This window comes from Ictidomys tridecemlineatus, chromosome 12 (genome assembly GCF_052094955.1).
Source record: "Ictidomys tridecemlineatus isolate mIctTri1 chromosome 12, mIctTri1.hap1, whole genome shotgun sequence".
NCBI classification, from domain to species: domain Eukaryota; kingdom Metazoa; phylum Chordata; class Mammalia; order Rodentia; family Sciuridae; genus Ictidomys; species Ictidomys tridecemlineatus.
The window spans coordinates 2,780,670-2,792,811 of record NC_135488.1 but is presented as its reverse complement, the minus strand read 5'-3'; positions in this window follow the sequence as shown (position 1 = coordinate 2,792,811).

Sequence of the window (12,142 nt, the reverse complement as noted above, 5' to 3'; positions counted from 1 at the left end):
GACAGTAGATTGCATCCAACCAAACATGAATGAGAACAGAATGGCAAGTTCTTAGCGACTTTTGATTTTATTTTGTCTTTTTACTCCAGTACAGGATTTATCCCAAGAACAGTCTGTCCCTGGGTAATGTCCCCAATCCTTTTATCTTTTTTTTCCGTTTTTTAAAATTTTAAGACAAGGACTTTCTAAGTTTCCAGGGTGGCCCCTAACTTGGAATCCTGGGAATTTCAGTCATGCTCCACCAAGCCTATTTTCTTTTACTTTCGGGGTTATGGATATTGAACCCAGAATTTCAACCTGCAGCTATTCTAAGGCATGGCTTCTGTTGAATAGCGGGATTTGGAACTATTCGGGAAGAATTTGCATTTAACCTTTTCCAATATGAACCTTGATCCTATTGAAGCCAGATTTAAAATTAGGTAGTCAGTGTAGTTAGGTAAATCGGGTCTAATATCCAGTGAAATCTAAAATGGAGGCCATGTTGAGAATGAATTCCCAGAAAAGTTGAGCAACTCTCAAAATGTTAATGGAGTCAGGAAACAGCTTCCAACAGATTTGAAGATAGTCCATCCCAAAGAAATGTTAATGAACAGCCCCAGCAGATTTAAAGATAGCCTATCCCAAAGAAATGTTAATGAACAGCAAGTTTAAAGATACTGACTGGGAAGTGCCCAGATTACTGCTTTGACCCACCTGTGTCCCAACCCTTCGGGCCTTCCCACCTACAATCCCTCACCGAAAATTATGAAATGGAGAGACAACCGCACTTCCACGGATTCCACCTCTTGGGTGCCCTTCTTTTCTGCTGTCCTTTAATAAACTTCTAATTTCTACTCTGACCTTGTCTCAGCGTGCTTCTCTAGTGTTATTCTTCAACATTGGGGAAGCAAGGACTAACAACATTGGGGAAGCAAGGACTCATCACCGGTCAACAGCAATAACACTATCAATGTATTATTTACATATATGTATTATTTACGAATGTAAATAACATTATATCAACTGCTCTCTAGTCTTATCAGGAGGTAGCTTGAGCTTTGAACTGGGAAATCATACCCTAAGGCAGCAATGTCCAACACAAACAGATTGTGTTTTTGAAGATTTTCTTACATTCAAATTAAAAATTGAAAAGACATGTTTGTGGTGGTTCATGCCTGTAATCCCAGTGTCTTGGGAGGCTCAGGCAGGAATATTACAGGTTCAAAGCCAGCCTCAGCAACCAAGTGAGGGCCTAAGCAACATATGCAGAATATCATCTTATTGGTCCTAATATGTAACCAATACAAAATTATTAATGAAGCGTATACATATTTGTAGGTATATCTTCAAAATTCACTGTAACTTAAGTCCCAAACGCATCTCAACTCACAGCAGACACACTCCAGCTTGCAGATTTATAGTTCCCTTGACTTCAGGGAGAAGAAGGCGCTGACATCCTCCTTTTCATGCTGAAGGAAAAGAATACACTTTCTTACCAATATTCCTGCTTGAGGCCAAATCCCAGGCAAGACACTACCTTCAGAAAGAGCAAGAAGCTCTGACTAGGAGTTAGTGGTCAGTGTCCAAAGTAAACCACCCTTTCTCCCACTATTTCTCACATGATGCTGGGCACAAAGCCATTTCCCTTTCAGATATCACACAGCAAACAAAGGAAAATGGATATCTTCCTCAACAGTTAAGCTTTATTTCAAGAAGATTAAAGAAAATCTTATTTTGCAAATTGGACCTAATGACCAGGCTGTTTCCTCCTGTGGTACAGGAACCATGAGAGTTTTAGCACCAATCACATGCATATATATCTGCTATATTTCTGTAAACTTCAATACCATCTATCAAGAAATCCAACTTTTAGGGGCTGGGGATGTGGCCCAAGTGGTAGTGTGCTTGCCTGGCATGCGTGCAGCCTGGGTTGGATCCTCAGCACCACATACAAACAAAGATATTGTGTCCACCGAGAACTAAAAAATAAACATTAAAAATTCTCTTTCTCTCTCTCTCTTTAAAAAAAAAGAAATCCAACTTTTAAATTAGGAAAGAAGAAAATCAACAAAGGGCACCTCTTGTTCGCTACATAACTGCTAAGCCACATGTGATTGAATCTTGGCAGCCTGTCTATTGTGAATGTATTAGTTATTGATCACTGGATAAAAATACTCTAAAATGTATTAGCTCATGATAATCCTCCATTGGGCTGTTCATCCATTTAGGATGGACTCACTGGGTTCTGAATGCTGCATATGGTTAGCTGATTGTTGATAAGTTTGCTGAACTTCAGAAGATGTGCTGGCTGTCAACTGGAGCATCTTGATCATCCTTCTCAAGATATCTCATCCTCCAGAAGACCAATGTTGGATTCTTCTCATAGACATGACAGGGTTATGAAACCAAAAGCAAAAGCATTCAAGGAATTTTGATCCTAGATATCCAAGTAATACATGATTTTGATGATCATATCTTTATATGGACCATAATAATAATAAGGAAAGCCCAGATTCAAGGTTTGGGAAAGAGAGTCTGTGTTTTCACAGGAGGTTGAGAAAAAAAAAATCTTCAAGGTTATGGATACATTAAGGCTGAAGAATTGCCTATATTTTGATCCTCAATGTCATTCTACATTTTCTTTTAAATGATGTTCATAAAACTGCCTTATAACCATTAAACAATTGGGCTGGGATTTAGAATCCACTTTGCCTGTTTCCAAAGTCAACATGCCTCCACTAAACCATATCACTCATCCTTTTCTTAGTGTCTTAAGTGTTGGATTGTGACACTTACTCAGAACCTCAGCACTAGATCAACACCTAGTGCTCTTCTCCAGTGGGACTAATAACCTCAAGTTAATGCCTCTGGAGCTTCTGGGAAGTAACGGAAAATTTTTAAGAAATGAGTAAGAGGTGAATTTAGAAAACTAAAACAACAACGCTTGAACCCAAGCCACATCCCCATTTTTTTGTGTGTATTTTATTTAGAGACAGGGTCTCACTGAGTTTTTTAGTGCTTCAGTTTTTGCTGAGGATGGCTTTGAACTTGAGATCCTCCTGTCTCAACTTCCTGAGCCACTGGAATTACAGGCATGTGACTCTGCACTGGGAAAAACAACAATATATTTTATTTTCTCAGGGCAAGAGAAATTTGAAAACAGGTACAATGTACCTACAGACATGGTGATAGAAAGCATGATATGGTAACAGAAAAATAAGGTTCATTTGTATCACTGCAATGCTAAAAATGGACAACTTGAATCACCAAATAAGAAAGCATAAGATATCATAGAGTAAGACAGTGTTTTTAAGCCATAGATCAAAGATTCATTACATGTCCCATGTAAAAATATCACTTGCAAACATATCTACAAAGGAGCATGAAGGCCAATGCAGCTTGCTTCAGCTCAGAGAATTTGAACTAGTCTCCAACTGTAAGGGTCTGGCGAAGCGTCGGAGGGAGAGACCACCCAAGAGACTGACTCCATGCAATTGGCAAAAGGGGATATTTATTGGGGATCCATTCCAGCGTGCTGGGACTCTGTGCTCACTCAAGGAGGGAGAGAAGCCCAGAGCCCAGAGCCAAGGTCAAGCAGAGCTTAAGTACACTTTTTGGAGAGAGCGGTGGGTTTTGCATACATCAGAACAAATCATCATGAGGCGCGGGGAAATTGAACAACAACTCTGAGACGTGATTGGCACATTCATTGGCGGGAACAGGTCGGGCGGGTGTGATTGGTCATTCCTAAGCGGGCTACACATTCAAACTGATTGGTTTGGGCCCTGTTGTTTTAACTATCTCAGGAACCTGGGTGTAACAGAGGAACTTAATAATACCTGATCTTTTACATTCAAGCTTTCTAGCTTAGAAACTTTACTCTTTCACAACCAGGAGGGGAATGCAGGAAGGAGGCCCCTATACATGGATGGAACAAGCTCTCAGACTTAAGAGAAAGAATCATCTAAATACATTTGGAGGTGTTAGACCAGGACGCAAGAAAAAGACCACTGACTCCAATTAAAATCAAATTAAAGCAAGCTTATTATTTTGACCGGCTGGGCTGCCTCTCCCTCCCAAAATGACAGGAACAAGACAGCAATCACAGCTTTCCTGCAGCCCAGCTTTATAACCCAGAAAATTACACAAAGTGGGGTTACAGATAACAGAACTCTGACAAGCATCACACTAATGGTAGTTTACATTTTTTGCTGGCCCCAACATCAGAATTTATGAGGACCATTAGAGCCTCAGAGAGGGTTGTTGTCTGGCCAGGGAAGGCCAATATTTATGAGGTGTTACTAAGTTTCAGAGAGGGCTGCTAACTGGTCAGAGAGCCAGGCATGAGTGAGTTTAAGGCACGGGCAGGCATTCCAAGTAGGTTCAGAATTTGCAGTAATTTATAGGAAAGCTGAAATTATCTTTTCATGGCTTTGTGGCTCCCAATTTTAAGAAAAGATCAGGTTGGGTCTATCAGTAGAGAATTATCTTGAATATGAGCTATGGTGGAAATATAAAAGAATAAAAACAATGAATAACACATGCATATAGATATATAAATTTGAATAAAATAAATACTGACAGAAGCTGGAAGTATGTAGGGATTACAGATAAAGAAAGATTTTAAAAAGACAAGGATATTTTAACAGAAAAAATAAATCCATAACCATGAGGTATTAAGTAACATGAGAGAGTCCACAGGTATCCCCAAAGAATGGATCCTTGAGACTCTGTTCCCCTTCTGGAAAGCCAATGATTTTTTATATTTATTTTGTAACCTGAAACGTTGCTGAACTTGTTAGCTCAGCAGTGTTCTACTGGAGCCTTTTTTTTTTTTTTTTTTTTGGTAATGTTGCTAGGGATTGAACCCAGGGCCTTCTGCGTGCGAGGCAAGCATTCTATCCAACTAAGCTATATACCTAGCCCATGCTGGAGCCTTTTGAACCTTCTAAGTATGCAATCATATCATGAACAGTGATAATTTGACTTCTTCCATTTCTATTTTATCCCCCTCTATTTCCTCCTCTTGACTAACTGCTCTGGCTAGAATTTCTAATGCTATATTAAATAGGAATGGTGAGAATGGATGTCCTTGACTTGTTCGAGATTTAAAAAAAATGCTTCCTGTTTTTCCTGTTCAGCATATTGACAGCCTTGGGTTTTTCATCTATAGCCTTCATGATATTGAGGTAAAATCTTCTACTCCTATTTTCTCTAGTTTTTTAAACATGAGTGGGTGCTGGACTTGGTCAAATGCTTTTTCTGCATCTATTGAGATGACTGTGGGCCCTTTGTCCTTATTTCTTTTTATGTGGTGAATTACATTCATTGACTTGCATGGGCTAAACCATCTTTGCATCCCTGGATTGCTTCCATTTTGGTCATGAGGTACAATCTTCTTAATATTGAATAGGATTGAGCAAAACATTTCTGGTAATAAGTAGATGATAGAAGAAAATAGGGAAGAAATTTTAAAAATGTTTAAGAATCAAACAAAAGTGGTGATAAAACAAACCAGAGCCTACAGGACAATATGAAGGCTTTTCTAAGAGGAAAGTTTATAGTGTTGAGTACCTACATCTCACATAAAGAACCTAGTGATGCATGTCATGGCCCTTATGAAACAAAAACAAACCAGCTCCAAATCCAGTTGAATCTGACTTTTCAATATTTTATTAATAATTTTGCATCTAATTTAATCAGATATGTTGGTCTGTCCTTTTCTTTCCTTGATGTGTCCTTATCGGGTTTTAGAACCAGATGATACCAGTTTCCTGAATTAATTTGATGTATTCCACCCCTTTCTATTTCCTGGATGTTATGATTTAGGTGTGGTGTCCCCCAAAAGTTCATGTGTGATATAAAGCAAGATGGCTCAGAGAAGAAATTTTTGGGTTATGAGAGCCTTAACCCAATCAGTGAATTAATACACTGATAGATATTAACTGAGTGGCAACTAAATTGGAAGGGTGTGGCTGGAGGAGGTGGGAACTGGGGCATGCCTTTGGCTTATATATTTGCATCTTTCAAGTGGAGACCTCTCTCTCTTCTCTTCTCTTCTCTTCTCTTCTCTTCTCTCTCTCTCTCTCTCTCTCTCTCTCTCTCTCTCTCTCTCTCTCTCTCTCTCTCTCTCTCCTTTCTGACCACCATGTAAGCTGCTTCCCTCTGCCACATTCCTCTGCCATGATGTCCTGCTTCACCTTGAGCCCCAAGGAATGGAGTGAGCTGTCCATAGGCTTAGACCTCTAAAACTGTGAGCTCCTGAGGAAACCTTTCCTCCTCTACATTTACACTAGTCAGGTCTTTTTATTCACAGCAAAAAAGCTGACTAAAATATTGGAATAATTTGAGGCGTGTTGGCATGATTTCTTCTTTGAAGGTTTGCTGGAATTCAGTTAACAAGCTCTCTGGTCCTTGGCTTTTCTTGTTGGAACACTTTTTATCACTGCTTTCTACCCATTGCTCCTTATTATTTTGTTAAGATTTCCTATAAACCTTTGATTCAATTTCAGCAGGTTATATGAGCTAGAGATATATCCATTTCTACTAAGTGTTCCAATTTATTAGACTATGTTTCCAAAATAGTACCTAATGATCACCTGGATTTTTATCATGTCTGTGGTAACTTTTTATTTTTCATAATAATTTTATTATTTTTTTTCTTTCTTTGTTTTGACTTGTTTGGCAAAGAATTTACCTATTTTTTTATCTTTTCAAAGAACCATATATCTACTTTCTACTGTCCCAGAGGTGCTGGAATGCTTTAATGATGAAGCACAGAAGATATCACACACCCAAGGGGTTTCTAGGAAGCAGGTTTTTTTAACCTGCAGCAGAGCAGAGGGGCTACTGCCTAACACCTCTGAATGCCAGGTCTGAAGAGTATTTGAGATTTATACTCAGTGGGTGGTTAAATGGGGGGGGGCAGTAACATAATCATATACATAATTCCTTGAAAGGATAAATAAATAAATATATATGTATGTGTGTGTGTGTGTGTACATATGTGTAGTGTGTGTGTGTGTGTGTGTGTGTGTGTGTGTGTGTAGTGTTGGTACCAGGAATTGAGCCAAGGTGCGCTACACTGCTGAGCCATGTCCCCAGCACATTTTATGTTTTATTTTGAGACAGGGTCTTGCTAAGTTGGTTATGGCCTCTCTAAGTTGCTGAGGCTGGCTTTGAACTTGTGATCCTCCTGCTCACTCTCCTGAGAAGAACCGACTCTTAATTCCATTGATGCTTTGTATTGTTTTATTATCTATTTAATAGACTTTGGTCCTGATTTTAATTATTTCCTTTTACTAGTTTTGAAATTGGTTTGTTCTTCTTTTACAAAGACCTTGAGATGTATTGTTCCATAGTTTATTTGGGATCTTTTTGATTTTCAAAGCTATAAACTTCCATTGTAGAATTGCCTTCTAGTGTCCCAGAGGTGCTGGAGAGCTTTAATAGGACAGAAGATACCAGACGCCTAAGGAATTTTTAGAAAGCAGGTTTCTTTAACTTGCAGCAGACCAGAGGTGCTAATGCCTAAAAATCTTATATGATATAATTTGTCACAGTTTTTCCCACATAGTTTATTGAGGCATAATTGATAAATAATAAATTTTAGGTTGTGCCCTAAGGGCACCTTCAGTGCAACCAGGATAATAAATGTATCCATTCCCAACAGTAGTTTTCTTCTACCCCTTTAGTACCTTCTTGTTTGCAAGAAACTGATGCTTTTCTCCCTATAAATAAAGTTTGAATACATTACATAATCATTCTATATGTTCTTGTCCATCTTTTAGAATTTTTGGAATTGTATATTTTGTGTGTCTCAGTTCTTTTCTTTTTAGTGCTGAGTATTTCTTTGCATTTATTAAAGTTGTTTACCCATTCACTTGGTCTCATTGGATGTACATGCAAAATTCAGCTCTCATCAGCACAGTAGCTACCAACATTTCCCCATGGTCTTTGTGTAAACTGTACTTGCACCTCTCTTCCTGTTGCCCAGGAATGGAATGTGTGGACCATGATGTGGAGGTGCACTTAAAGAACCTGCCAAGCTGTTTGCCAAAGTGGAACCCCTTTACATTCCTGACACAGTGTAGACAGTTCCTGCTGCTCCACATTTGCTCCAGTACTGTATATTTCTAGTATCACACAATATAAAATAAAATTTGCCATTATAACTCTCAAGTGCATAATTCTATGACATTAGGTACATTTACAATGTTGGGCAGCCATTTCTTTTTTTCAGTTGTCAATGTACCTTTATTTTCTTTATTGATATGTGGTGCTGAAAATTGAACCCAGTGCCTCACACATTCTAGGCAAGTGCTCTGCTACTGAGCCACACCCCAGTCCTGTGCAGCCACTTCTACCTCTCATTTCCAGACTTCCTAATCATGCCCATATTTACACTATTGTTGTACTATTGTTAGAATTGTTTTAAAAATAAGGAACAATAATTTTATAATTACCCTGTGGTTGCTCTTTCCAGTGGTCTTCATTGTCTCATATAGAACCAGTTTCCTCTTGACACCATTGCTCTTCAGGAGTAAGATAGTCATTGCACACAGTGCAGCCCTGCAGACGGTCAGTCCTTGCCCACAATGCCAATCCAATAATCAGGACATGATTTTGAAAGAAAGGAAAAATTTTTATTACCCTGCAGGCAAAGGAGAAACACAGGAATCCTGTCCCAGAGACTCTGATGCTGTTCTTTGGAGGCAACAGGACTTTTAAAGAGGTGATTCAAAGGCTATATTGCAGGTGTGCATTATCAGGGGTCAAAATTCACTCATAGATCTGGGAGCTGGCATTTCCTAGGCCTTTTTGGGCTGCTCCTGAAGTCTGACTTTCCTAATTCCTGTGGTGTGTGTGAGCTCAAGGACAGATAACTGCCTAGGATGGGAAGAAGGCTGACCTTGCTTTCCCCAAGGTTACAGAAGAGAAGAAAAAGGGAAACAAACCATGTCAGACTTATGATGAGTCACAAGGACAGAACAGAGGGGTTGTGTTCACAGCATGGAGTAGGCCTGTTACAATCCAGAATCCTGTTTAGTATAAATGCACACCAAAAACTCATAGGTGTCAATTATAATATTAACAGTTTATGAAGTGTAATTTTTTTACCCATCCAAAATTGTACTTACTTACATTTGTGTATATAAGAGTACAATTACAAACCTAAGACAAGTGATTATTCACTCATGCCATAGTGTTTGTGAGTGTGAAATGAATGAAAGAATGGGGTGGAACAGCCAAGGTATTCCCCAGGCTCTGTGGACTATGGAAAGCAGCACAGCTTCTGACCACTAGGTGGCTCTGGGCCCCGATGCAGTTTTCCCAGCACAGTCTGTGAACTTGTGATGTTTTTGCAGTTGTGTTCTTTATATGCCTCCTGTGTGGTTGGGTGTGTTGGTATGTCATTGCACATCTGTCCATTCCCTACCCCATTTTGAAAAACTGGAGTTCTACTGTTAGACTAAGATGCAAAGAAAAGACTACTGACTCCAATTAAAATCAAATTAAAGCAGCTTATTATTTCAATCAGCCAGGCTGCCTCTCCCACCCAAAACCTTGGGAACAAGACAGCAGCAGCAGCTTTCCTGCAGCTCAGCCTTATATCCCAGAAAGTTACACAAAGGGGGGATACAGATAACAAAACTCTGATGAGCATAACATTAATGCTAGTTTACATTTTTGCTGGCCCCGACATCAGAATTTATGAAGGTCATTAGAGCCTCAGAGAGGGTCGTTATCTAGCCAGGGAAAGCCAGGATTTATGAGGCATCACCAAAGTTTCAGAGAGGGCTGCTATCTGGTCAGGGACAGCCAGGCATGGGTGAGTTCAAGGTATGGGCAGGCATTTCAAGCTAGTTCAGAATTTACAGTAATTTACAGTAATGCCGAAATTAGCTTTTATATCTTTGTGGTGAGATGGCTCCCAATTTAAAGAGTGAATCAGGCTGGGTCTATCACTACTCCAGTTTGAAAAGGCTCTTCCATGAGATGATATTGGTTATGTACGGAGTATTAAAAAAGAATGCTTTCTTGGGAAATGAAGGCAATAGCAATGTTATGTTCATTTTGTAATTTTTCTATCTGGGAGGATTCTAAAGCATGATTGGAAACCACTCCACTGAACAGTGGAAGTCTTTCTGCTGACAGAGCCTGGACTTCCTCCCTCCGTTCCTTGCCTGCTTGCCATAGCCGGCCACACATGGCTTCTCCTGCCTTCTCAGTCCCCCTATATCAATAGATCCCCAATGCTTGTTTTATGTCCCCATGTGATTGTTGTCTCCTGTGACTTCAGCAAGACTTTCTGGGAGAGAGAAGCATTTTATTTTGGGTTATGTATGTGTGTGTGTGTGTGGTTTGGTGTTTTTTTTTTTGTTGTTGTTGTTGTTTTGCAATAAACTGGCTCCCTCAGCGTATGAAAGGAGTAAGAGCAAGAGTGATTAGATTGCAGAGAAAAGTGAGACAGGTGCTGAATGTGGAGCCCAGGGGACTGCACACCTGCAGGAACCCCTTCCCTTGGTGTGCTTGTGAATTGTGTCCCTGCAGGGAGGCTGAATTCAGGACCTGCTCCATTTATTGGCATCATGATCTTAGCCTCAATTTATCATCTATAAAATGGATGTAAGTCCCTCCAGCCACCTCTGGAAGTTGATGTTAGATGCAAGACACCTAAGATCAGTGGACTTTTTTTTCCCCTTTTACCTCTAGAGCTGTAATTTCCAATAGGGGTGATTTTGCCTCTTGTGGAAACATTCCAGAATATCTGGAGAAATTTTGGGGTGTCAAAACAGCTGGGGGAAATTTGCTCTCAGCCTTAAGTGGATAGAGGCCTCAGAGCTGCTAACCATCTTGCAGTGTACAGTACACCCCCCATGGCAGAAATGGCCTACCCCAAGTTTCACAGTGCTGAGGTGGAGAAGTCTTGTTCTGGAGTCCACAAGACAGTGCACACTGGACCCTATAAAGATCTACATCTGAGGGGCTGGGGATGTGGCTCAAGCGGTAGCGCGCTCGCCTGGCATGCGTGCGGCCCGGGTTCGATCCTCAGCACCACATACAAACAAAGATGTTGTGTCCGCCGAGAACTAAAAAATAAATATTAAAATTTAAAAAAAAAATCTACATCTGATATAGTGTATTTACATTAAATCACTTAGTGTGAATATGTTTTTAGTATTAAAGACATATCTTTATGAGTTTGTATGTCTAGAAAAAGTGAAAGAATATATGGAGAAATACTTTGATAAAAGACAATTTTTGTTTTCTTTGTAACTTTCTGCCTTTGTGTCTTTTAAATGGTGATCCAACTTTATTTTACAATTAGAGAAACAAAAGCAAATGATCAAACCATTTGCCTTGATGTGAGGAGTTGGGTTGGATTGGAACCAATCGTGATCTGCCTGTCCTAGGTTGCCTGGTCCTTTCCAACACCAAATACAAGTCACTGTAGCAGAGCATCAGTTTAGATGGGTCCAACACCTTGACCCTGGCAGCATGCTGGGCTATCAGTCTCAAGGTCAATTGACTGTGGATTCCATATTGTCATTCCTGGAGGAAGACAGAGGCCTCTTTATGAGAATAATTTGAACCCAGTGTTTCAGGGTGTGGAGGAGAGCCACCCATTGCTCTTCCTGGCCTATCTTGCAGTTCCCTTCACAGCCACATTGCAGGCATAGTCCACTTGGCCCTCACTAGCAGGGGAGACGTCCCTTAAGTCTCCTCCTGTCTGTTCCTTTAACACATCCTTTAAAATCCATATGTGTTGCCACTTTTCCCCTGAGCTAGAAGTGAGCCCTGGAAATGGCCCCTACTTGAGAGTGTATCCCTGCTATCGGTGCATGTATCCTCCTTTCGGACAACACCAGTTGTCAGCACACAGTGTGGGAATGCTCAGGATAGGTGGAAGTGTGGCAGCCAGAACCACTACTACTTATTCCAGAATGCCACCATTAGTGGGAGGAAAACCAGAGGCCCTGGGCTAATGAACAGTGCAGCATGAGCTGGGTATGGTGGTGCACAGGTGTAATCCCAGTGGCTCTGGAAGCAGGAGAATTGCGTGTTCAAAGCCAGCATCTTCAACCTAGCCAGGCCCTAATGAAAGCAGTGAGATCCTGTCTTTAAAATTAAAAAAAAAAGTGGGGACTGGATGGTAAAG